This window comes from Pongo abelii, chromosome X (genome assembly GCF_028885655.2).
Source record: "Pongo abelii isolate AG06213 chromosome X, NHGRI_mPonAbe1-v2.0_pri, whole genome shotgun sequence".
Classification (NCBI taxonomy): Eukaryota; Metazoa; Chordata; class Mammalia; order Primates; family Hominidae; genus Pongo; species Pongo abelii.
In genome coordinates, this window is record NC_072008.2 from 90,927,244 (window position 1) to 90,954,678 (window position 27,435).

The window sequence follows — 27,435 nt, forward strand, 5'->3', positions numbered from 1 at the left end:
CCAGGACTAAGTTCTTCCCTTCAAGGCAGTGTTTTCCTTTCTGGCCCAGAGTTTGTCTACAAATTTTGCCCAGGAGCTGTGGCCTGAAGTGGGGGTCTCAGAACTCAGCCTGGTGTGCTGTTCTATTGAGGCTGAAGTGGCATCCACTTTGCAAGACAAAGTATTCTTTACTCTCCCTTCTCTTCTCTTCAAGCAGAAGGAAGGAGTTTCTCCTGGAGTTGTGAGCTGTGATGCCTGGGGTTGGAGAAGGGATAACATAAGCAGCCTCGTAGCAACCCTGGCTGGTGTCTCACAAGGTTGTATGCACCCCAAGTCCACTGGCTCCAAGCCCAGTATAGCACCAGGACTTACCCAGAAATTGCAGTCCTTGTGGCCTAGACTGCCTTTCTAGTTTATTTAGGAACCCAGAGCAGTTTAGCCTGCAGTAGTGGGGCTTGCTGGAACTCAGATTCCAAGTATTTGATGGATGATTTACCTCTGGCTAGGGATAGTATAAATGTTTCCTCCATGGACTCCAGTTGAGTTCTGCCTGATGTTGCTTTCTGCTGTAACAGGGTACCACTGAGTTTCAATGCAAAGTCTCAAAATTACTATACTGTCCTTCCTACAAGTACACACATTCTCTCTCCTCTCCAGGTGGCTGCTGTCAGGATATGGAGGAGAGGTGATGTGATTAATAACTCTTTCTTAACCTGTCCAGGGTCTCTTTCCTTAGGTACTATGATTACTCACCTGATTTTTTATTCTTATGAAGGCTTTTTTGTGTAAATAGTTGTTCCATTTGGTGTTCCTGTTGCAGGGGGGAATCTCTGGAGGTTTCTATTTGGTCATCTTGCCCTGCCTCCTCAGTAGTTCTATTTTTAATTTTTTGAGAAACCTCCAGGCTCTTTTCCAGAATGGCTATACTAATTTACATTCCCTCCAGGAGAGTGTAAGCGTACATTTTTCTCTGCATTGTCACCAATATTTGTTATATTTTGTCATTCTAATAATAGCCATTCTAACTGAAATGAGGTGATATTTCATTGCCTATTTCATTTACATTTACCTGATGATTAGGAAAGTTGAGCATTTTTTTATAGACCCGGTGGCCATATGTTTGTGTTATTTTGAAAAATACCTATTAAGGTATTTTGCCCATTTTAAAAACAATCTTTTGTTTCTTGTGTGTATCTATTTTTTGCTATTGAGTTGCATTCTTTATATATTATGAATATTGACCCCTTGTCAGATGTATAGTTTGCAATTATTTTCCTCCATTCTGGAGATTTTCTCCACTGTTGATCCTTTCTTTTGATGTGCATACATTTTCTAGTTTAATGAAATCCCACTTGCCTATTTTTGCTTTTGTGCTCTTACCTTCTTGCTCAGTCCAATGCCATGAAGCATTTCCCCTATATTCTTCTAGTAGCATCATAGTTTAGTTCTTACCTCTAAGTCTTTAATCCATTTTGAGTTGATTTTTGTATATGGTAAAAGATAGGGGTCTAACCTCATTCTTCTATGTGAGGATATACAGTTTTCTTTCAGCCCCAGTTGTTGAAGTGCTCGTTCTCTCCCCTGGTGTGTGTTCTTGGCCCCTTCATGGAAAATCACTTGGCTGTAGATGTATTTACTTCTGTGTTCTCAATTCTTTTTCTTGGTTTATGTGACCGTTTTTATGCCAGTACTATGCCTTTTTTGTTACCAGAGAAATGTAGTATATTTTGAAGTCAAGTAGTGTGATGCCTCCAGCTTTTTCTTATTGCTTAAGATTGATTTGGCTATTCGGAGTCTTTTGTAGGTCCATATGATTTTAAGGATTTTTTGTTGCATATCTGTGAAGAAAGCCATTGGTATTTTGATAGGTATTGCCTTGAATCTGTAGATTACTTTGAGTAGTATGAACATTTTAACAATAACAATTCTTCCAATCCATGGACAAAGGATATCTTTCCATTTATTTGTGTCCTTTTCAATTTCTTTTATTAATATTTTCAAGTTTTTATAGTTTTTAGTGTAGAGATTTTTCACTTCCTTAAACTTATTCCAACTTGTCTTATGTTTTCACAGCTATTGAAAATGGGGTTGTTTCCTATATTTTTTTCATACAGTTCACTACTAATATATAGAAACACTATTAATTTATGTTGATTTTGTGTCTTGGAACTGTGCTACATTTGTATACTAGTTCCAAGGGTTCTTCTGGTGACGTCTTTAGGGATTTCTAAATATGAGATTATATCACCCACAAACAGGGACAATTTGACATCCTCCTTTCCAATTTGGATGCCTTTTCTTTCTTTCTCTTGCCTAATTTCTCTGGCAGGAATTTTCAGTATGATGTTGAACAGAAGTTGTGAAAATGGGTATCCTTGTCTTGTTCCAGATCTTAGGGAGAAAGCATTCAGCCTTTTTTCTATCTAATATAATGTTAGCTGTGGGTTTTTCATATACAGTATTGGGTTAGGGTATATTTCTTCTATGCCTAATTTGTTGAGAGTCTTTATCATGAAGTGATGTCACATTTTGTCAAATGCTTTTTTTTTTGCGTTTTTGAAATTATCATATGTTTTTGTCCTTTTTTCTCTTAATGTAAATTATCACATTTATTGATATGCATATGTTGAACCATTCTTGCATCTCTGGGATGAATCCCACTTGATCATAACAAATGTTCTTTTTAATGTACTGTTGAATTTGGTTTGCTAGGATTTTGTTGAGGAATTTTGTATCAATGTTCATCAAGGATATTGGTCTATGGTTTTCTTTTGTGTGTGTGTCCTTGTCTGGTTCCGGTATTATGCTGTTTATTAGAGGGTATTGCTATAAACTTCCCTCTTAGAAGTAATTTTTGTGTATACCATAGGTTTTGGTATGTTGTTTTTGTTTTCATTTCCAGAAATTTTAAAATTTCTCTTTTTATTTCCTTATTGACCCATTGCTTATTCAGGAGCAAGTTTTTAATTTCTATGTATTGAAGTTCCTTCTTTTACTGATGTCTAGTTTTATAGCATTGTGTTCAGAAAAGATACTTGATATAATCTCTATCATCTTCTTAAATTAGGTAAGACTTGTAAGCTAGCATGTGATCTATACTGCAAAATGTTCTATATGCAGTTGGGGAGAATGTGTATTCCGCAGCTGTTTGATGGAATGTTTTGTAAAGGTCTGTTAGATCAATTTGGTCTAGAGTACAGTTTATTTTTTACTTTGTTTTATTTTTTTTTTTTTTAGAGTGCAGTGTAAATCTGACATTCCTTTGTTGATTTTCTGTCTGTATGATATGTCCATTGCTGAAAGTGGGGTGTTGAAGCCCCCAGCTATTATTGTATTGCAGCCAATCTCTCCCTTTTGATCAAAAGCATTTGCCTTATGTAGTTAAGGTCTTCAGTTTTGGGTACATATATATTTATAATTGTTATATTCTCTCGTTGAATTGACTTCTTTATTATTATATAATGATATAAAGACTTTCATCTCTTTTTACAGTTTTTGACTTAAAGTCCATTTTATCTAGTGTAAGTATAGCTTCATTAGTTCTCTTTTGGCTTCTATTTCCATGGAATATCTTTGTCCATCCTTTTACTTTCAATCTCTTTGTGTCCAGTAACATGAGTCTTTTGTAGACAATATATAGTTGCATGTTTTGTTTTTTTTAGTCCATTCAGCCACTCTATGTCTTTAGATTGCATTATTGAGTCCATTTACATAAAAAATAATTATTAATAGGTAATGACTTACTACTGCCATTTTGTTCATTGTTTTCTAGTTATTTTGTTGATTCTTTCTTCCTTTTTTTCTTTTTTTTCTGTCTCCTTTATGACTAGATATTCTTCATTGGTATGCTTTGATACCCTACTTTTTGTCTTTTGTGTATCTATTATAGATTTTTGCTTTGTGTTTACCTTGAAACAGCTGATATTTGCATAAAATATCTTATAGTTACAACAAGCTATATAAGGCTGATAACAAATGAACAGTGATGGTATTTAAAAAACTCTACACTTTTATTCCATCCTTCTCAGTTTTATGATACTGATATCAGCATTTACATCTTTTCATATTATGTATTTTTAATGAATTATTGTAGCTATTGTTTTAATAATTTTGTTTTTAATCTTCATATAGGATATATATATATATATATGATTTACACACCAACATTACAGTATTAGAGTATTCTGAATTTAACTGTGTACTTACTTGTACTAGTGAGTTTTATACTTTCATGTGCTTTTGTGTTACCAATTCGGATATTTTTCTTTCAGTTTGAAGGACTTTCTTTAGCATTTCTTGGAGGTCAGATCTACTGGTGATGAACTTCCACAGCTTTTGTTTACCCAGTAGTCTTTATCCCTCCTTCATTTCTGAGGGATAGCTTTGCTGAGTAAAATATTATTTGTTCACAGTCTTTTTTTTTTCTTTAGGATTTTGAATATGTCATCTCACTCTCTCCTGGACTGTAAGGTTTCTACTGAGAAAATTTATGCTAGCCTTATTAAATATCCTTTATATGTGATCTGCTTTTTTTCTACTGCTCCTTTCAGAATCCTCTTTTTGTCTTTGAATTTTTACAGCTTGGTTATAATATGCCTTGTAGTTTTGTTTGGATTAATCCTCATTGAAGACTTTTGACTTTCCTATATCTGGATATTTGTATTTTCTCCCAGATTTGGAATGTTTTCAGCTTGCTATGGTAATGGCTACAGTGTTTAGGGTATGGGTAGGTTCAGTGAAGCTAAAGAGCCCAGGACTAGGTGGCAGCACTTGTGAGACAGCTGTGGTTTGGGGATTGGGGAAGATGTTCAGGGTTGGAAGAGGTAGAGGTTTCTTTCTTGAAACAGCTCAACAGCAGCTTCTTCTTGTGAGGGTGGGAGTGGTGTATAGCTGTGTCTCCGTCTCTGGATTTCTCCAAGTAAAATGGCTGTTGGTTATTTCAGAGGCAAAGGATGCCAGTGTCCACTGCAGAGCAGGATGCTGAGGACCACAGTGTTTCCTGCTGCATGTATGATACAGATAGCCTCTACCTTTCTTCTTTGTTCATAACCAATTCCTGGCATCTCAAGTATGCCAATCTTGCCAGCAATCATTTCTATGTGGATATTCTCCATTCTTTTGATCCACTGTCATTACAGATTATTTATTTGGCTTTTGAGCAGTTTCAGGGTTATTTTGGTTTGTGGATAGCTGTCTATATTTGTTTTCTTGTTGGGGAAATGAAGGCGGTATCTTCTCTGCCATCTTGGTGACTTCCTTCCAACTCAGACTTCTGTGATTTTCTTTTGCAAAATTATTTTAAAATAATACCTGATAAAAGTTTGATGGTTTATTGAGGATGAGACCTTTGTCATATTCTACTTCTGTATCTGTCCCCCTTAGGACTCCCTAGCAGAGTACTGGTAGGTAGGATAGTTAAATCCAAGTGTTGGAAAGGGACCTAGACATTACCTCATTTTATGTTGCCATGTTCATGAGGTTTTCAAAAGTTTGATACTTTGCAAATGTCATTGAATGAGTTTTTGGTTGACTATTTAAGCTATTTAACTATCTCCTAAATTGAGAAGCTAGTGATTAGATTTTCAAATATCCCCACATGATGTGGCTGTAACTGTGTTTCTCATTCCCTACCTTCTTCCCTCCCTCTTTTCTTCCTTCTTTTCTTTCTATTTCAATATTCACATATTAAACTACATACTTGCATAAAAGCTCAAACTTTAGTGTTTAATGTAAAAACCGAAATCTTCTTCCTGACTCCCTCTGCATAGGTAAATAATGTTAGCAGTTATCTGAGTACTCCCCTACATGTTTTTCTATCTTTTTCTATCTATCTATCTATCTATCTATCTATCTATCTATCTATCTATCTATCTACCTACCTACCTATCTATCATCTGTCTATCATCTTTCTATTTTTACATAAACACACATATACAAATATTCTAAAATGTGTTTTCACCACCAAACAATTCACCATGAGCAAATTTTAAATCAGCATATTGAAATTTCAATATATTGAGGCATTTAAATCAATCTCCACATCAATAAACTTTTAGAACCTTTCCCCCTATTTAAAGCAATGTTGCAACATATTTGCTAGTTATGGCTACATTTTTAATGTCTGTTATTATACTAAACATTTAAAACATAAAATTATATGCATGCAAGCCCTTGAAAACAGTATTGAAAATGGTTCTGAGGGATGCTTACAAAAAAGCATAAAGCCTAAAAATATTTACTGGGTACTATTAAGACTCATGAATAAGGTTTTGTTTAAAATAGAAATATGAAAGAATAAAAGTAAAACTAAGTAAGTTAGTATCATTCAAAACAGGTATTACTGAACAGAAAATGACCCAGTTACTAAAGGACAAACTGCACCGTGAAACTATAGTGTGGAGTATTCAAATTGCATGGAAGTAATAAACAGTCTGCAATTTACTGATAAAAGCTAGGATAAATAATTATAACAGTATAATATAAATATAAAGGAGGAGATAAGAATACTGAAAAAATTTGCCAACATATCCAAAGAAAATAGATTAACCATGTTTTTGTACTTTTATAACAATAGTTAATATTCATCAAATGGCAATGTGCCCAGCATTTTCCAAAAGAAAATGTAATGCTGGGTACAATTATGTTGTAGAGACCAATTGTCTTAAAATATCCTTTTCAAAAACAACAACAACCACTATAATGGAAGGTTGCCTTGATGATATAAGTGGACTGGAAACTCCTTGAAGGTAGCAGCTATGTCTAATTACATTTCCAGTTTCCAGAGGTATGGCTGGAAATAGGTCCTTTTTTTCTACCAATGAATGGAGATTTACCAAGAACATATTGACACACAAGATATAGTTAAACTACAAGCAATTTTAAATGGTTGCCTTCTATTCTCTCTAGACCCAATAAAGGAAGAAAGGGAAGAATCTGTAGTTCGGTTAAGGTTTATAGTCCTGCATAAATGTCTTCTTTCAAGAAGTGTCTGTTCATGTCCTTTGCCCACTTTTTGATGGGGTTGTTAGTTTTTTTCTTGTAAATTTGTTTGAGTTCTTTGCAGATTCTAGATATTAGCCCTTTGTCAGATGAGTAGGTTGCGAAAATTTTCTCCCATTATGTAGGTTGCCTGTTCACTCTGATGGTAGTTTCTTTTGCTGTGCAGAAGCTCTGTAGTTTAATTAGATCCCATTTGTCAATTTTGGCTTTTGTTGTCATTGCTTTTGGTGTTTTAGACATGAAGCCCTTGCCCATGCCTATGTCCTGAATGGTAATGCCTAGGTTTTCTTCTAGGGTTTTTATGGTTTTAGGTCTAACATGTAAGTCTTTAATCCATCTTGAATTGATTTTTGTATAACGTGTACGGAAGGGATCCAGTTTCAGCTTTCTACATATGGCTAGCCAGTTTTCCATGAAAAAATGCTCACCATCACTGGCCATCAGAGAAATGCAAATCAAAACCACAATGAGATACCATCTCACACCAGTTAGAATGGCAATCATTAAAAAGTCAGGAAACAACAGGTGCTGGAGAGGATGTGGAGAAATAGGAACACTTCTACACTGTTGGTGGGACTGTAAACTAGTTCAACCATTGTGGAAGTCAGTGTGGTGATTCCTCAGGGATCTAGAACGAGAAATACCATTTGACCCAGCCATCCCATTACTGGGTATATACCCAAAGGACTATAAATCATGCTGCTATAAAGACACATGCACACGTATGTTTATTGCGGCACTATTCACAATAGCAAAGACTTGGAACCAACCCAAATGTCCAACAATGATAGACTGGATTAAGAAAATGTGGCACATATACACCATGGAATACTATGCAGCCATAAAAAATGATGAGTTCACGTCCTTTGTAGGGACATGGATGAAATTGGAAATCATCATTCTCAGTAAACTATCGCAAGAACAAAAAACCAAACACTGCATGTTCTCACTCATAGGTGGGAATTGAACAATGAGAACACATGGACACAGGAAGGGGAACATCACACTTTGGGGACTGTTGTGGGATGGGGGCAGGGGGGAGGGATAGCATTGGGAGATATACCTAATGCTAGATGACGAGTTAGTGGGTGCAGTGCACCAGCATGGCACATGTATACATATGTAACTAACCTGCACATTGTGCACATGTACCCTAAAACTTAAAGTATAATAATAATAATAATAATAATAATAATAAAAGGTTTATAGTCCTTACCACTCCAGATTGGATATAGGACGTCTTATATGAAAAACAATGGTGGAGGGATTTTTCTTTTTTCTGATAGCTGACAGTTTCCAAGGTGATTGAGCCCTTTCATATCCAGCTGGGAGAGAAATAGAACCTCCACTAGGGATATATAGCAGCCATACTAGATTCATTAGCTATTGCCCCAAGTTGACATAAAGCCATAAAAATTGAGCCCTTATGTTTACAGGGTCACTGGGGGAAGTCTTGACTATTAGTGACTTTTAATGAGAGTGCCCAGGCAATAAGAGGCTAGGCTGCCAGAGTAAAATTACTTACTAACGTCTTAAGCCATATAGCTAGAAGTCAAGCACAAAGTTTGATCTCAAACTTAACGTCAGTGCTTAAATTCAAACTTCTGTATTTAAAACAAGTTGCCTTAGTGAGCTTTATATCTAAGGACCATACCTTAAATTAACTCATGGAAGAGTCTGATGACTAAATAAAGAAAATGACATTATGAAGTAACATTTACTTCAGGAAGCACAGGGCCCATAAAAGAAGTCTCAGGGATACCTTACTAAGATGTAATTCAAAACTGTTAGCTGCCTTCTCATATCAAGCAAACCATGGAACACATGAGAGACCAGTGGAGATTCAACTTTCTTATCTTATTCCACTCTTAAGGGAAGTATTTAATTTGTATATCCTGGATCCAATAATTGGAGATATGATCCAAGAGAATGGGAAGGAAATCAACATTCTTTGAAGGACTTACTGTGTGTTAAACTAGCCCTTTTCTAGCCAGGAAAAATATATTACCACTTTTTAAAATCTGCATGAATCCCGTTTTCACATGATCCTGAATTATTTCTCATAAGAACCTTAAATTGATCTCTCTACTTTTAAGTTCTAAATTCATTTATTCTTCACTCTTACCCCCTTACCCTCATTCTTCCCAACCATCCATTGTACCAAAACCAAATTAATCTTCTGAAACACTGTGTTTCTTTGGCTAGGCCTCTATTCCAAACACTTTAGTGTCTCACCAATCTTTTGTGTAATTAAGTCTGACCTTCTTAGCCTTACTTTCAAGTTCTTTGTACTTTGAAATCTATCTCCATCTTTACCCCCATATACCCACTTTACCTCAAAGTGAGGTAGTTGGCCTTCTCCACATGCACCCATACCCATTGAACTTTCCACCCTGTGGATGCCTTATTAGGGCCATTGAATGTTATTTAAAAATCTCATTACTTATTTCTAACATAGAATAATAATTAACCCTATCTCTTTTAAAGAGATTACCTGCTAATCAAATAAGAATATAGTGTTATTTTATTATGTATTTTATAAAAACATTGAAGCTTCGTTTTTTATAAAAGAAAAAAACTCATTTCTTCTTTTGGTTTCATAGCGTTAATAACACCAAAACGCTGACATCCTCCAACTTTATATCTCCAGCCTATCCTTTCTTCTGAGTTCAAGATTTACATTTCTACTGCCTCCTTAGCATCTTCACTTGGATCTAATAAGTATCTCAAACTGAACACAACCAAAACAAGATTTTGAGTTTCCCGTAAAAAATTTTATACATGCCCTAGTGTTCTATAACTCAGGAAATTCTACTGCCTTCATTACAATTGCTCAGGGCAGATTGTCCAGTCATTTATAACTTTACTCTTTCCTTCACAGCCCACATACATCCATTGGCAAGTCCCGTCAGCAATTTGTTAAAAAGATACTTTGAATTTATTTAATTTTCTCTATTTCCAACTCTATTGTCTTTGTTTAAGCACTATCATTTTTCATCTGAACCACCACAAAAATCTCCTAGTGTCTCAGTGTGTTATGAACTGAATTGTGTTCCCCCAAAATTCATACGTTGAAATTCTAATGCCCAGTATCTCAAAACATGACTGAATTTGGAGATAGGGTCTTTAAAGAGGTAAATTAAAATGAGGTCATTAGGGTAGGTTAATGACTAATATTCTCATAAGAAGAGGAGATAAGGACACACACACAGAGGGAGTATCGTGATGACACAGGGAAAAGGTAGTCATCTACAAACCAAGGAGAAACTTCTCAGAAGAAACCATTTTTGCCAAAATCTTAATCTCAGCTTCTAGCTTCCAGAATTTTGAGAAAATAACTTTATGTTGTTTAAACCACCCATTTTGTGGCACTTTGTTACAGCAGGCCTAGCAAACTAATACACTATATTTTATATTGCTGTGTAACAAATTACCACAAAATTAGCATCTTAATGCAACACCCATTTATTAGTTCACAGGTCTGTAAGTCAGAAGTCTGGCATGGTGTGACTGGATTCTATGCTCAGGATATCACTCTGCTCAGGGTATCACAAAGGGAGAAATTTAATTGTCAGCTGGACTGAGTTCTAGGAACCTCCAAACCTCAGAAAATCAATTTTCAAGCTGATTGTTGTTGTAAGCAGAATTCAGTTCCTTGCAGTTGTAAGAATGAGGTCCCAGTTACCTTGCTGGCTGTCCACTAGAAATGCTCTCAGACCCTAGAGGCCACCTACTTTTCTTGCTCTGTGCTCTCTCCATCTTCAGGCAAGCAATGGTGCCTAACCTATGTGCCTGATGCTTTGAATCTCTCTCTTTGGCTACCAGTAAGAGAAAACTCTTACTGTTAAAGAACTCACTTGATTAGATCATCTTCACCTATATAATCTCTTTATTTAAAGTCAACTGATATGGGACCTTAATACATCTGCAAAATCCCTTCACAAAATTAACTAGGTTTGTGTTTGATTGAATAATTGAGAAGAGGTGCATCTACACCAGAGTTCTGGTGGTCCCAGCAAACTTAGGGGAGCATCTTAGAATTCTGTCTAGCACATACTGCTTTTTTCTTGCTTTTGTATGATCCATTCAGTGCATTTGTCCCCTAAGATTTTTTTAAAATGTAAATCATGTATTGCTCCCTTGCTTAAAACACTCAAACAGTTTTCTATTGCACTGGGAATAAAATTGACCTTTCCCTCAACTGGGCATGGATTTTTCTGTTAGTAAATCAACTCAGATGGAATTCCTTGATTTGAATTTGTAACAACTGCTTGAAATTGAGATGGATGCTTCTTTAGAATCATCCACTGTCACACCCTGTATCCACCAAACTGAATCTCATTTTTATCTATGATTTGCATATTAGTGACTCCTAAATTTATATCTATAGCCCCAACCTCCCTTCTGATTTCCAATCTAATATATTTGTCAGCTTGACATGCCTAGTTAGATGTCTAATAGGCACCTCTAATTGAAAACATTTAAAACAGAGCTCTTATTTCCACATACCTTGGTATAGTTTGGATGTTTTCCCTGCACAAATCTCATGTTTAATTGTAATCTCCAGTGTTGGAGGTGGGGCCTTGTGGGAGGTGATTGGTTCATGGGGGCAGATTCTTAATTAGTGGTTTAGTACCATCCCCTTGTCCTTGTGAAAATGAGTGAGTTCTCATGAGATCTGGTCATTTAAACATGTGTGTCATCTCCCCCAGCTCTCTTTTGCTCCTGATTTCACCATGTGAAGTTCCTGTTCCTGTTTTCCTTTCCACCATGTGTAAAAGTTCTCTGAGGCCTCCCTAGAAGCAGATGCCATCATGCTTCCTGTACAGTCTGCAGAACCACAAGCCAATTAATTCTTTTCTAAATTACCCAGTCTCAGGTATTTCTTTATAGCAATGCAAGAACAGCCTAATACAGAGAATTGGTACTGAGAGATGTAGCATTGCTGTAAAAATACCTGAAAATGTGGAAGCAGCTTTGGAACTGGGTAATGAGAAGAGGTTGGAAGAGTTTGGAAGGCTCATAACAAGATAGGAAGATGAGGGAAAGTTTAGAACTTTTTAGAGATAGTTAAATGGTTGTGACCAAAATGCTGATAGTGATATGAACAGTGAAGATGAGGTCTCAGGTGGAAATAAGGAACTTATTGGAAACTGGAGGAAATGTCATGTGTGCTATGCCTTAGCAAAGAGCTTGGCTGAATTGTGTCAGTGTCCTAGGGATATGTGAAAGTTTGAAGTTGAGAGTGATGATATAGAGTATCTGGCAGAAGAAATTTCTATGCAGCAAAGTGTTCAAGATGTGGTTGCTTCTAACAGCCTATGCTTGGATGTGGGAACAAAGAAATGACTTAAAGTTGGAACTTATATTTAAATGGGAAGCAGAGCATAAAAGTTTGGAAAATTTGCAGCCTGACCATGTGGCAGAGAAAGAAAAAGCTTTTTTTGGGAGAGAAGCTCAAGCAGGCTATTGAACAACCACTTGTTACAGATATTTGCATAACAAGAAGAATCCAAGTGCTGATAAATAAGATAATGGGAAAAATGCCTCAAAGGCATTTCAGAGACCTTCATGAAAGTTTCTCCCATTACAGGCCCCAAGGCTTAGTAGGAGAGAAGAATAGTTTTGTGGGCCAGATTCAGGGCCCTGCTGCCCTGTGCAACCTCGGTACACTGCTCCCCACATCCAGGTCACTCTGGCTCCAGCCTCAGCTCAGAAGGCTCTATATACAGCTTGGGCGGCTGCTTCAGAGGGTGCAAGCTGTAAGACTTTGCAGATAGCACGTGATATTAAGCCTGTGGGTGAACAGAGTGCAAGAGTTGAGGCATGAGATCCTCTGCCTAGATTTCAGAGGATGTATGGAAAAACCTGAGTGCTCAGGCAGAAGCCAGCTGGAGGGACAGAGCCCTCATGGAGAACCTCTACTAGGGGAGCTCAAAGGAAAAATGTGAGGTTGGAACTGCCACACAAGAGTTCCCACTGGGACACTGCCTAGTGGAACTGTGAGAGACAGTCACCATCCTCCAGACCCCAAAATGGTAAATCCATCAACATCCTGCACCCTGCACCTGGAAAAAATGCAGGCAGTCAATGCTAGCCTGTGAGAGCAGCTGCAGAGGCTGAACCCTGCAAGGCCACAGACAGAGCTGCACAAGGTCTTGAGAGTCCGTTCCTCACACCAGTATTCCCTGGATGTGGGGCATGGAGTCAAAGAAGATTATTTTGGACATTTAATATATAATGACTGCCCTTCTTAGTTTCAGACTTGCATGGAGCCTGTAGCTCTTTTCTTTTAGCTGATTTCTCCTTTTTGAAATAGGAATTTTTATACACTGCTGGTACTCCCACTGTATCTTGTGAGCAAATAACTTGTTTTGATTTTATAAGCTTATAAGCAGAAGGAAATCATCTCCAGGTGAGACTGGGGACTTGGGACTTTTGCGTTAATGCTGAAATGTGATGAGACTTTGGGGGACTATTTTGAAGGCAGTATTATATTTTGCAATGGGAGAACATGAGATTTGATGGAGGCTGGGGCAGAATAATATAGTTTGGATGTTGTCCCTGCCCAAATCTCAAGTTGTAATATAATCCCTAGTGTTGGAGGTGGAGCCTGGTTGGAGGTGATTGGATCATAGGAGCAGTTTCTCCTGAATGGTTTAGTGCCATATCCTTGTGCTTGCAATAATGAGTGAGTTCTCATGAGATCTGGGTCATTTAAAGGTGTGTGGCACCTCCCCCAACTCTCTCTTGCTCCCAATTTTGCCATGTGAAGTGCCTACTGTCTTTGCCTTCTGCCATGAGTAAAGGTCACTGAATCCTCCCCAGAAACTTAAGCCACAATGCTGCCTGTACAGCCTGCAGAACTGTAAGCCAACTAAAATTCTTTTCATATAAATTACCCACTCTCTGATATTTTTTATAGCAAGGCAAGAATGCTTAATACACACCTCAGTAAAAGAATCTGTACTTCCCCAACAATATAAAGGCTTCTTTTTTAAATTTCCAACTTGTATTTTGAGTTCGTGGATACATGCACAGGATGTGCAGGTTTGTTTAATAAAGTAATTGATTAATTTTCTGTCTTTTCTTCATTAGTCCAGATAGTAGTCTATCAATTTTATTAATTTATTTTTTAAAAAGCTCCTGGATTCACTGATTTTTTTGAAGGGTTTTTCATGTCTCCGTTTTCTTCAGCTCAGCTCTGATTTTGGTTATTTCTTGTCTTCTGCTAGCTTTGGGGTTTGTTTGCTCTTGATTCTCTAGTTCTTTTAGTTGGGATGTTAGGTTGTTAACTTGAGATCTTTCTAGCTTTTTCATCTGGGCATTTAATGCTATAAATCTCCCTCTCAACACTGCATTAGTTGCATCCCACAGATTCTGATACATTGTATTTTTGTTCTCATTAGTTTCAAAGAACTTCTTGATTTCTGCCTTAATTTTGTTATTTACCCAAAAGTCATTCAGGAGCAGATTGTTCTATTTCCATGTAGTACTATGATGTTGAGTAAATTTATTAATATTGTGCTCTAATTTGATTGCACTGTGGTCTGAGTGACTGTTGATTACAATTTTAGTTCTGTGTTTGCTGAGGATTGTGTTACTTCTGATTATGTGATCAATTATAAAGTAAGTGCCATGTGCTGATGAGAAGAATGTATATTTTTTTGTTTTTGGGTGGAGAGTTCTGTACATATGTATCAGGTCCACTTGATCCAGAGCTGAGTTCAGGTCCTGAATATCTTTGTTAAATTTCTGTCTCAATGATCTGCCAAATGTCATCAGTGAGGTGTTCAAGTCTCCCACTATTATTGCATGTGAGTCCAAGTCTCTTTGAAGGTTTCTAAGAACTTGCTTTATGAATCTGGGTACTCCTGTACTGGGTGAATGTATATTTAGGACAGTTAGCTCTTCTTGTTGAATTGAAGCCTTTACCATTATGTAATGCCCTTCTTTGTCTTTTTTTTTTTTTTTTTTTTTTAATCTTTGTTGGTTTAAAGTCTGTTTTGTCAGAAAGTAGCATTGAAACCCCTGGGTTTTTTTTTTTTTCTGCTTTTCATTTGTTTGGTAAATTTTCCTCCATCCCTTTATTTTGAGCCTATTCATATCTTTGCATGTGAGATGAGTCTCTTAAAGACAGCATACCAATGGGTCTTGGTTCTTTATCCAGCTTGCCACTCTATTTCTTTTAATTAGGCCATTTAGCGCATTTACCTTTAAGGTTAGTATTGTTATGTGTTAATTTGATCCTGTCTTCATGATACTAGCTGGTTATTATGTGGACTTGTTTATGTAGTTTCTTTATAGTGTCACTGGTCTGTGTACTTCACTGTGTTTTTCTAGTGGCTGTTAACCATTTTTTCCTTTCTTTATTTAGGGTGTCCTTTTGGAGCTCTTGTATGGCAGGACTGGTGGTAACAAATTCCCTCCGTATTTGCTTGTTTTAAAAGGATCTTTTTTCTCCTTCACTTATGAAGCTTAGTTTGTTTGGACATGAAATTCTAGGTTGGAAATTCTTTCCTTTAAGGATGTTGAATATGACCTATCAATCTCTTCTGGCTTGTAAGGCTTTTGTGGAGAGTTGCGCTGTTAGTCTGGTGGGCTTCCCTATGTAGATTTCCTGGCCTTTCTTTCTAGCTGTATTTAACATTTTTTCTTTCATGCCCACCTTGGAGCATCTGATGATCATGTGTCTTGTGGATGATCATCTCAGGGAGTATCTTACTGGCGTTCTCTGCATTTCCTGAAATTGAATGTTGACCTATCTATGTTGGGACCGTTCTCCTGGATGATATCCTGAAATATGTTTTCCAAATCGGTTCCCTTCTCCCCATCTCTTTCAGGTACCACAATCAGTCATAGATTCAGTCTCTTTACATAATTCCAAATTTCTCAGACTTTTTTTTCATTCCTTTTCATTATTTTTCCTGTATTCTTGTCTGCCTCTCTTATTTCAGAAGACAGTTTTCAAGCTTTAAAATTCTTTGCTTGGTCTGTTCTGCTTTTAACACTCGTGATTACATTGTGTAGTTCTGGTAGTGTGTTTTTTAGCTTTATCAGGTCAGTTATGTTGCTCTTTATATTGGCTATTTTGTCTGTCAGCTCCAGCATTGTTTTACCCTGATTCTTAGCTTCTTTACACTGGGTTACAACATGCTCCTTTAGCTCAGTGAAGTTCATTTTCATCCATGTTCTGAAGCCTACTTCTGTCACTTCAGCCATCTCAGCCTCCGCTGAGTTCTGTACCCTTGCTTGAGCAGTGTTGCAGTCATTTGGAGGAAAGTGGACACTCAGGCTTTTTAAGTTTTCAGCATTTTTGCACTGATTCTTTCTCATCTTTTTGTGCTTATCTACCTTGGATCTTCGAGGTTGCTGACCTTTGGATCAGTTTTGTTGTTGTTGTTGTTTGTTTGTTTATTTGTTTATTTTAATAGTCTGGCCAGTCTTCCATAGGGCTGCTGTGGTTTGCTGGGGTTCCACTCCAGACAATTTTTGCCTTGGTTTTTCCAGTATCTAGAGGTATCACCAATAAAGGCTGTGAAACAGCAAAGATGGCAGCCTTCTTCTTCCTCTGGAAGCTGTGTCTCAGGAGCTACTTACTTGTTTCCAGCTCAAATGCACCCATAGGAGATGGCTGGAGGCCTTGGTTTGGAGGTCTCACCCAGTCAGGCAGAATGGGATCAGGGATTCACTTAAAGAAGCAGTCTGGCTGCTTTTTGGTAGAGCAGCTATGCTGTGTGGAGGATTCCTTCAACCCCTGATCAGTTTGGGCTCTCCAAAGCCCACAGGCTGGACCAGCCAAGATGCCCAAGTAGCCAAGTGCTGACCCATTCCCCAACCCAGAGGATATCCCACACTTCATCTCAGGGATAAATTGGAACTCTGAAAGTCATAATACATGGGTGGGGCTTGCTGGAGAACCCAGCTGGAAGGACTCACCCAGCAAGGAGGAATGGATCTGGGTCCCATTTAAAGAAGCAGTCTGGCCATGCCTCAACAAAACAGCCATGTCATGCTGGGGAACTGCCTCTGTCTCAGTTGGTTTGGACTCTCCAAAGCCCATAGACTGGAATGCTGAGTCATCCAAACAGCAAAGATGGCAGCCTGCCCCTCCCCTTGGGCACTCAGTCCCAGGAAGTCAGAACTCTGTAGAATATGAGTAGGGGTAGCCAGAAGCCTTGGTTCAGAGGACCTACCCTGTGAGGAGGAGTGGATTGGGATCCCCCTTAAGAAGCAGTCTGTCCACATTCTGGCAAAGCAGCTGTGCTGCTCCCAGGTGATCCTTCCTCATCCAGACCATTTGGACTCTCCAAAGCCCACAGGCTGGAATGGCTAAGTCAACCAAACATCAGAGATGGCAGCCTACCTCTCCTTCTAAGGGCTCCATCCCATCTCAGGCAGGCTCCACCCTGTTGCTGATGTCTGGCTGGAATTCCAAACCAGTGGGTCTTATCTTGTAAGGTGCCATGGAAGTGGGGCCCACAGACTGATGCTGTTCAGCCCCATGGATTAAGCACCCTTCCTATGGATATATATGGACCTCCCACCTTGCCTGAGTTGCAGTCACCTTTGTCAGGGATTCTGAGGTTGGAGCATGTAAAACTTATGGGTGTCTGTGCATGCCTGAGCAGCTGGTCTACTGACGTTCCACACGGCTCTGTGTGGTGGACCCAAGGCCCTGGTGGCATGGGCTTATAAGGGGATCTCTTGATATGGGGTCACAAAGATCCATGGGAGAAGCATGGCTTCCTGGGTCACACATTCACTCACCACTTCCTTTGGCTGGGAGTGGGGGCTCCCTTGGTTACATGTCACTCCAGGGTGGGTCGTTCTCCCCTGCCTTTTCTTCATTCTCATAGGTTGTTTCCCTGATCAGTCCCAATGCAAGTACCTGGATTTTTCAGTTGAAGTTGCTGTATTCACTCACGTATTTCTTTCCAGTGTGTGAGTGCCATGGACCACAGCTGCATCTAACTGGCCATCTTGGCCCCATCCTGTTGCACTACACATGCTTCTATCTTCAATACAGTTGCCCAAGGTACAAATTTAAGTCATTTTTTTATTCCTCTTTCTTTCATAGTCCAAGACAATCATCAAGTCTTGTCAGCAATATCTATGAATTGTATCCTGCATGCATTCACTTCCCTTTTTCTCTGCTTCCACTGGTCTTGTCCAAGGCACCAACTTTTATCTAGATTAGTGCAACATCCCTTTAACTGGTTTCCCTGATTCCACTCTTGTCCCTGTAAAACCTAATCTCTATACAGCCAAAGGGATTTTTTAAATAAATTAAACCATTTCCTCTTCATGTAAAATTATTCAATGGGTTCCCATTTTACCGATAATAAAATTTAAACTACTTGCCACATCCCCCACAATCTGTTTCCTCTCTGCCTACTTTTCTAATGTTCTAGCCACATTGGCCAAATTTGTTCTCATCTCAGGGTTCTTGCATTTGTTGTTTTTTCAGGCTAGATCTTCTCATGCCTCTCTCTTTCTTAACATTTAGGTCTCAGCTGAAATGTCCCCTTGATCTTCACATGTAAAGTAGCCACCTCAACCCCACCCCCAGTCCCATCCTCAGTCACTTTCTGTATTAGTTTGTCTTCACACTGCTGATAAAGACACACCTGAGACTGGGAAGAAAAAGAGGTTTAATTGAACTTACAGTTCCACATGACTGGGGGGGGTGGGCCTCAGAATCATGGCAGGTGGCAAAAGTCAATCCTTACATGGCAGCGGCAAGAGAAAATGAGGAAGAACAAAAGTGGAAACCCCTGATAAACCCATCATATTTCGTGAGACTTATTCACTATCATGAAAATAGCATGGGAAAGACTGGCACCCATGGTTCAATTACCTCCACCTGAGTCCCTCCCACAATATGTGGCAATTATGGGAGATATAATTCAAGTTGAGATCTGGGTGGGGACATAGCCAGACCATATAATTCTGCCCCAGCCCCTCCAAATCTCATGCCTTCACATTTCAAAACCAATTATGCCTTTCCAACAGTACCCCAAAGTCTTAACTCATTTCAGCATTAACCTAAAAGTCTGCAATCTGAAGTCTCATCTAAGACAAAGCAAGTCCCTTCTGCCTATGAGCCTGTAAAACCAAAAGAAAGCAAGTTACTTCCTAGATACAGTGGGGTACAGGTATGGGGTAAATACAGCCATTCCAAGTGGGATAAATTGGCCAAGAAAAAGGGATTAAAGGGCCCATGCAAGTTCAAAATTCATCGAGGTAGTCAAATTTTAAAGCTCCAAAATGATCTCCTTTCATGCCAAGTCTTACATCCAGGTCATGCTGATGCAAAAGATAGGTTCCCATGATCTTGGACAGCTCTGCCCCTTTGGCTTTGCAGGGTACAGCTTCCCTCCAGGCTGCTTTCATGGGCTGGCACTGAGTGTCTGTGGCTTTTCCTGGTGCACGGTGCAAGCTGTCAGTGGATCTACCATTCTAGGGTCTGGAGGATGGTGTACCTTTTCTCACAGCTCCACTAGGCAGTGCCCCAGTAGAGACTCTGTGTGGGGGCTCTGACCCCACATTTCCTTTCTGCACTTCCTTAGAAGACGTTCTCCATGAGGGCACTGCCCTTGCAGCAAACTTTTGCCTGGGCATCCAGGCATTTCCATATAACTTCTGAAATCTAGGTAGAGGTTCCCAAACCTCAATTCTTGACTTCTGTGCACCCACAGGCTCAACACCACATGGAAGCTGCCAAGGCTTGGGGCTTCCACCCTCTGAAGCCACAGCCCAAGCTGTACATTGGCCCCTTTCAGCCATGGCTGGAGCAGCTGGAACACAGGGCACCAAGTTCCTAGGCTACACACAGAATGGGGACCCTAGGCCTGGCCCACGAGGTTACTTTATCCTCCTGGGCCTCCAGGCCTGTGATGGGAGGGGCTGCCATGAAGGTCTCTGACATGGCCTGGAGACATTTTCTCCACAGTCTTGGGGATTAAAATTAAGCTCCTTGCTACTAATGCTAATTTCTGCAGGCAGCTTGAATTTCTCCCCAGAAAATGGGGTTTTCTTTTCTATTGCATAATCAGGCTGCAAATTTTCCAAACTTTTATGCTCTGCTTCCCTTATAAAACTGAATGCCTGTAACAGCACCCAAGTCACCTCTTGAATGCTTTGCTGCTTAGAAATTTTTTCTGCCAGAAACCCTAAATCATCTCTCTCAAGTTTGAGTTTCCACAAATCTCTAGGGCAAGGCCAAAATTCTGCCAGTCTCTTTGCTAAAACATAAAAAGAGTCAACTTTGCTCCAGTTCCCAACAAGTTCCTCATCTCCATCTGAGACCATCTTAGCCTGGATTTCACTGTCCATATCACTTTCAGCATTTTAGGCAAAGCCATTCAACAAGTCTCCAGGAAGTTCCAAATTTTCCTACATTTTCTTGTCTTCTTCTGAGCCCTTCAAACTGTTCCAATCTCTTCCTGTTTCCCAGTTCCAAAGTTGCTTCCACATTTTGGGGTATCTTTTCAGCAATGCCCCACTCTACAGGTACAAATTTACTGTATCAGTCCGTTTTCATGCTTTTGATAAAGACATACCCAAGACTGGGAAGAAAAAGAGGTTTAATTGAACTTACAGTTCCACATGGCTGGGGAGGCCTCAGAATCATGGTGGGAGGCAAAAGGCACTTCTTACATGGCGGTGGCAAGAGAAAATGAGGAGGAAGCAAAAGCAGAAATCCCTGATAAACTCATCAGATCTTGTGAGACTTATTCACTATCACAAGAAGAGCACAGGAAAGACCGGCCCATATGATTCAATTACCTCCCTCTGAATCCCTCCTACAACATGTGGGAATTGTGGGAGATACAATTCAAGCTGAGATTTGGGTGGGGACACAGCCAACCCATATCACTCTCTATTATATTACTCTGTATCATTTCTTTGGTATTATTTATGGCTATTTGAAATGATCTTATCTACTTGTTTCATGTCTTTCTCCTCCCACTAAATTTATAAGCTCTATGAGAAGAAGAACTTTGGCTGTCTGGTTCACTGAAGTGTTTCCAGCACTTGAAACAGTGCAGGGCACACAGTAATCACTCAACAAATGTTTGTTTGCTGAAAAAATAAATGAATGATGATTTGAGAGGCAATTTATATCTTCACATTCCTGGGACTTGGTGATTTGGACTGTGTCCCTCTCTAAAGGCCGCTAGTCATTTTGCCCTGATTCTTCCTCCAGTCTCGTCTCCACCTTGGACTAGTGTCAAGTTCCATCAGTCTTTGCGCCTTCCCTCCTCCAGAATGAGAACTTCTGACACGCCAAAATGGTCAGGGCTGACACTTTTTATGGCATAGGCTTTTTATGAGCTTGGTTAAGTGGCTACATTAACCCAAACCAATAAGCCATTTATTATCAGTGCATTGGATAAGATAAGTCTGATGGCAGTTCCTGTTCTCAAACAGAAGTTTCAATGAAGGGGGCATTTTACTGTGGTGTTAAATATATACACATATTTTTTCAGCCAAAATGGTTTCTTTCTATTGATAAAGTAGAAATCCAGGACCGTTACTGAAAAAAAGACAGGGCAGTGAGATTATTTTAGTACCACAACCACAATTTTCTAGTAACTAGAAGCTATTGCAGACACAGCTGTCTCAGTAGAATCACTGGTAACCTTATTTACCATCTTTTTGCTTTCAGGTAAGGACCAAAAGAGAAAAGCTCTGTGTTTAGTTAAATGTCATAAATGCTGTCATTTAAGAGCAATACATCTGGGGCTTCCACCTGCCCATAAGCACAGGTTTCCATCACCTATCCCCATTTTAATAATCACCCATCTTAATGGCTGGAAAAGCACTAAATTCTACATAGCAGTTCTAATCATGCACTGAAATATAAATTTTTCCTTTATAGAGCTGATATGGATGATTTAATTATTTAATGAAAGCACATCAAATAGTGTATAATGTCCTGAAATTTTGAGGCTATTATCTCACCTATAGCTTGACTAGGAGTTAATATTTTTAGCAGGGAAGAATAATTAGGGAATTCATAACATTAATTATAGCTTGTAGTTTCATCATTTAAAAAGTCATTAGCTTAAGACTGTAAAGAAATGATGATTTTAAAATATCTTATTCAGAACCACTAACAGAGAAGTAAATATCAAGGTCATGTAAGTAGCAATTAACTGTTTGCTTACTATTGTTTTTATTTTGCAGTAAAAATGACTATTTTCCTTTTGGTGTACAGTTCTATAAATTTTAACTCATGTATATTTGTGTAACTACCACAACAATCACAATACAGAACTTTTTCATCACTCCCAATAACTTCATTGTATTATCTCTTTATAGTCACACTCTCCCCCAACTCCAAACCCTGACAACCACTAATTTGTTTTATGTTCTCATAGTTTTATTTTTTCAAGAATGTTATATAAATAAAATCATACAATATGTAATCTTTTGAGACTTACTTCTTTCATGCAAGATTGTGTTTTTAAGATTTACCTAAGTTGTTCTTTCTTTTTATTGTTGTACAGATCATTGTATGAATGGACCATAGTTTGTACAGCCATTTACTCATTGCAGTACCTCAGGACTGTTTCCAGTTTCTGATGATTATAAGCAGACCTGTTATAAACATTTTTGTACAGGTATTTATGTAAACGTTAGTTTACATTTCTCCAGAGTAAATACCCAGGATTATCTCAATTTAGGCCTACCATTTTATTACTCATTTTTTGTATCATCCATTTTTTTTCTCTGTCTGTTTCTCTGTTCTTGCAATGTTTTGGGTGATTTTGAGTAATTCTTGTTTTTTATTTTATTTTATCTATTATGATTCTGACTATATCTCTTTGTATTTTTTTGGTATTTACTTTAGGAATTTAAAAGTACTTATTTCGTAGTCTACTTAGAATTAATATTTTACTACTTAAAGTGGAATGTAGAAATCTTACCATCATGCAGATCCTTTATACTTTCCCCTTTTTGTTCTATATATATATTACATAAATATCCATCAACAACCCCATCAGAAAAATATTATACTCTTTATTTTAAACAGTCAAGCATATTTTAAAGAACTCAAAGGAGAAGAATATATTGTATTTACTCATCTTTACTTTTTACATTGTTCTTTCTATATGATGCTCTCAGTTTCTTTGTTTTATTATTTCTTTTCTGTTTCAAGAACTTGCTTTAGCCATTCTTTTAGACCAGGTGTGCTGGCTATGAATTCCCATAGTGTTTCTTCATCTGAGAATATCTTTATTTTACTGTCATTTCTGAATGACATTTTAGTTGGATAGAAAATCATGGGTTGACAGCTCTTTTCTTTTATTTCAGAACTTGAAAAATATTTATGCCACTTCTTTTTGGCCTCCATGGCTTTTAATGAGAAATCTACAGTCATTTAAATATTCCCCGACTATGCATAATGTATAATTTTTCTCTGACAGCTTTCTAGGTATCAGCAGTTTTATTGTGATATCTGGGCATAGATTTCTTCGGGTTTATGTTGTCTGAAGTTTGTTTAAGTTTTTGAATTTGTGGATTAATGTCTTTCATCAAACTTAGTAAATTGTCAGCCATTATTTCTTCAGGTGTTTTTTTCAGCACACACTCTTTTTCCACCATGTATTTTATAAGCCATATTATTACCATTTCAAGAGCAATTGATTGTTTTCCCCACATGCTGTGGTTGCATGTTATGATCACCTGGGGAACTTTTAAAAACTATTAATACCCAGAAATTACTCCCAACGATTCTTGTTCAATCAGTCTGGAAGGAGATCAGATGTTCATACATTATGTAAAAATAGTTTTATTGAGGCATACTTTACATAATAAAATTAACTTATTTGAATTGTACAATTTAGTAGTTTTTAATAAATTTACAGAGTTGTACAGCTATCACCAGTATCTAATTTTAGAACACTTCCATTAACTCCTCAAAAACCTCTTATCCATTTGCATTCATTTCCTATTTCTACTCACAGCCTCAGACAATGATCATTCTACCTTTCTCTATACATTTTCTTTTTATTGAGGTGTAATTCTCATAACATAGAGTTTACTCATTTAAAGTATACAACTAAGTGACTTTTATTATATTCATGGAGTTGTGCAACCATCATAACTATCAAATTCCAGAACATTTTTATCACCCTAAAAAAAACCCCTTACCTGTTTGTAGTCACTCTTCATTGCTTCCCCAGTCCCTGGCAACCACTAATCTACTTTCTGCATCTATGGATTTGCCTACTTGGACATTTCATACCAGTGGAATCTGACAAGCCTTTTGTGTTTGGCTTCTTTCACTTGCCATATTTTTGAGGTTTACCACATTGTAGTTTATATGAATACTTCATTCCTTTTTATGGTTTAAAAATAATCCATTGCATGTATGTAACAACATTTTGTTTATCCATTCATCAACTGATGAAAAATTGGGTTGTTTCCACTTGGGGGCTATTATGTATAATGCTACTATAAACATTTGTATATGCATTTTTGTGTGAACATTTGTGTTTTTATTGTTCTTGAGTAGGGTCTTAGGGATGAAATTTCTGAATTATATAGTAATTCTACATTTACATTTTTGAGGAGCCACCAAACTGCCTTCCAAAGTGGCTGCACCATTTTACATTCCCACCAGCAGTGTATGAGGGTTCCAATTTCCCAAAATTCTTGTCAACACTTATTATTTTCTGTTTCTTTTTCTTATTTTATTTTTGTATTATAGCCATTCTAATGGGTGTGAAGTAGTATCTCACTGTGGTTTTGATTCACAATTCTCTATTGACTAGTGATGTTGAGCATCTTTTATCATAGCTATTTAAAGTTTCAGAAATCTGTCTTCTGTGCAACTAGAAGTCAAGAATCACTTATTTAGAAAATGTGGTTCCAGGATCTTAGGAAAAGCACTGTGAGCTGCTGCGTCCCTCAACTGTAGTTTATTTAGACCAGAGCCAAGGATCATCATGTATGATAATAACTGGATGAGTTGGGGCTGATAGATGCCTCCATAGACTAAGGATACCTGACAGATAAGGGGAAAAATGTGACTCCTTGACTTGCACTCTTTCAGAATGTTGACTTAATGGTGGAGGCACTGACTTTGAGAAAAGTGAAAGTCAAGGTGTTCAAACTTGGTTTGGAAACCAGGTGAAGATAATGTGTGAAAAATGATTCTAAGTGCAATAATGTGGGTGCCAGTGAAGGCCGTGTAATGGTAGTAACTTCTGATCATTTCCTGGAAAACTATGATAAATTCCTAGAGCAAAGTGTCCTGTAACTCATCAAGAGGTAAATAAAATGAAAGAGCAGCACCCAACCCATGTTCTTAAGTTATACTAGAAACAGAAAGCATGAGGTGCTTCTGCTTCATGGCCCTGTAATAGAGCAGATAAGAGGAGGAAGTTTTTTCCCTCACTTCAGTGTCATGACTGTTGAAATAATATCTTGGTTATCCATCTAAATGAGCCATAAGGAACAGTGTAAATGTATCAATAATCAGAAGAGGTGATTTAATGAGGGGTATTATAGAAGCGTCAAATGGCCAAGAAGCTGAGGTAGAGGTGGTAGACAGAATGGTGGGTATCAGCTGTAGAAATGGGCACTTGTGATTTGTGAGTACATGTAAAACACCTCAGAGTCTCCCTTAAGCCAGAAATAAGATACTTTCAACACTAGATTTTTAGTGAATTAGTCAGACTACTTTGTTACAAAGTCACACAAGCTTACTCCAATGTAAGCAATAGCAGTTAGGTTATCCTAAGCTTACTCTAACCGAAGTAATAGTGGTTAGGTTATCCTATTGCAGTTCATTCAGGCAAGGCAAATAGCCCGCCAATCAGTAAGACCCATTTTCCTTCTCTTTTCTTCTTTTCCCTTCCCTTCTTTTCTCGAATATACTGAGGTCAGTTTAAATTTGTTTTTAACTGATGGCCTTTATCTTCCTGTTGCCTATTGGGTCAATTTTAATTTGTCTTTGCCTGATGATCTATGTTCTTCTGGTGCCTGTTAGGTAATTCTTAACCATACACATTACTCCAGACTACCTGCCTCTCCAAATCCTGGCTTTAACTAACATTTGTTCTAATTTTGAATGACCTCTTCTGGACCATTCTTCAAGACTGTCCACTGTTACAATTTTTAAAGAAGATATTGATAATATACTTCAGGGACATCATGAATAAAATTGGCTTTTGTGTGCTAACCTGGAAATCAAGTCACTATTTATGCCATTGTTCTTATGAGGATGCACTGCTAATTCTAAAAACTGAGTAATAAGGGATGTTTTAGAACAATACTGTTCTAGGTTGAGATTTTCCAATATGGAAAATACAAGAGTAAACAATAAAAATAAATCTGATGTAGGTTGGGCGTGGTGGCTCACTCCTATAATCCCAGCACTTTGGGAGGCCGAGGTGGGCCAATCACAAGGTCAGGAGTCTGAGACCAGCCTGACCAACATGGTGAAACCCCATCTCTACAAAAATACAAAAATTAGCCTGGTGTGGTGGCACGTGCCTGTAATCTCAGCTACTGAAGAGGCTGAGGTGGCAGAATTGCTTGAACCCGGGAGGCGGAGGTTACAGTGAGCTGAGATTGCACCACTGCACTCCAGCCTGGGTGACAGAGACAGACACCATCTCAAAAAAAAAAAAAAAACTGATGTAAATATTGCTGATGACCATGTGTCTGTCCAAGAAAATCAGAGACAACATTTTCAAATACAAAGGACAAACTTTCAGATAAAAATTTTTCTTTCTTTAGTTGATTTTAGTCCATCAGGATAAAAGTATACTTGGGTTGGTCTATGACATATTTGAAGTGAATAGGTATATTCTTGTGTATGTTTGGATTGGTTTAATCATTTCCATCCTGTTTTTCATGTTCTCTTTACAAAAAATCATGAGACTATGCATCCTGTCTCATGATTGGTTGTGATTCATTTTTTGAATTCTTTGTTGACTCTTATTTTATTTTGTAGCCAAAGACATGCACCCCACTCTGAAGGAGCCTTACTTTTTACCCATTAGGAGATTGAGAACTTCGGACTATCCAAGAAATGGAGACAGTGTTTAATACTATGTTTAATAATTTAATAAATAATATGGAAGAGAGAGTCCGTGGTGAAATTACTCAACAGAAGAGGAAAGAGGTCCCAGGTGATTTCTTCAGTGACACACAGCTAGTTAGTAGCAGAGACATTGCTAAAAACTGTGACATCTTGAACCTTAATTAAGGTTTTCTTACACAATACATTGCCTCTGTTCTTCCATATTTGTGAGAGATACTTAACCTCTATCTGGGTGGTGTATTGAGAGGCTGATGGAGAAATCTTCAAAAAACTATCCCAAGGCTGAGAACATAGAAAAGTATGAATGAGTTTCATCATAACTAAGTTCAAATAAATGAATTTTCAGAAAAATTAACCAAAGTCTACAATGTTAGATATAATCCTGATAA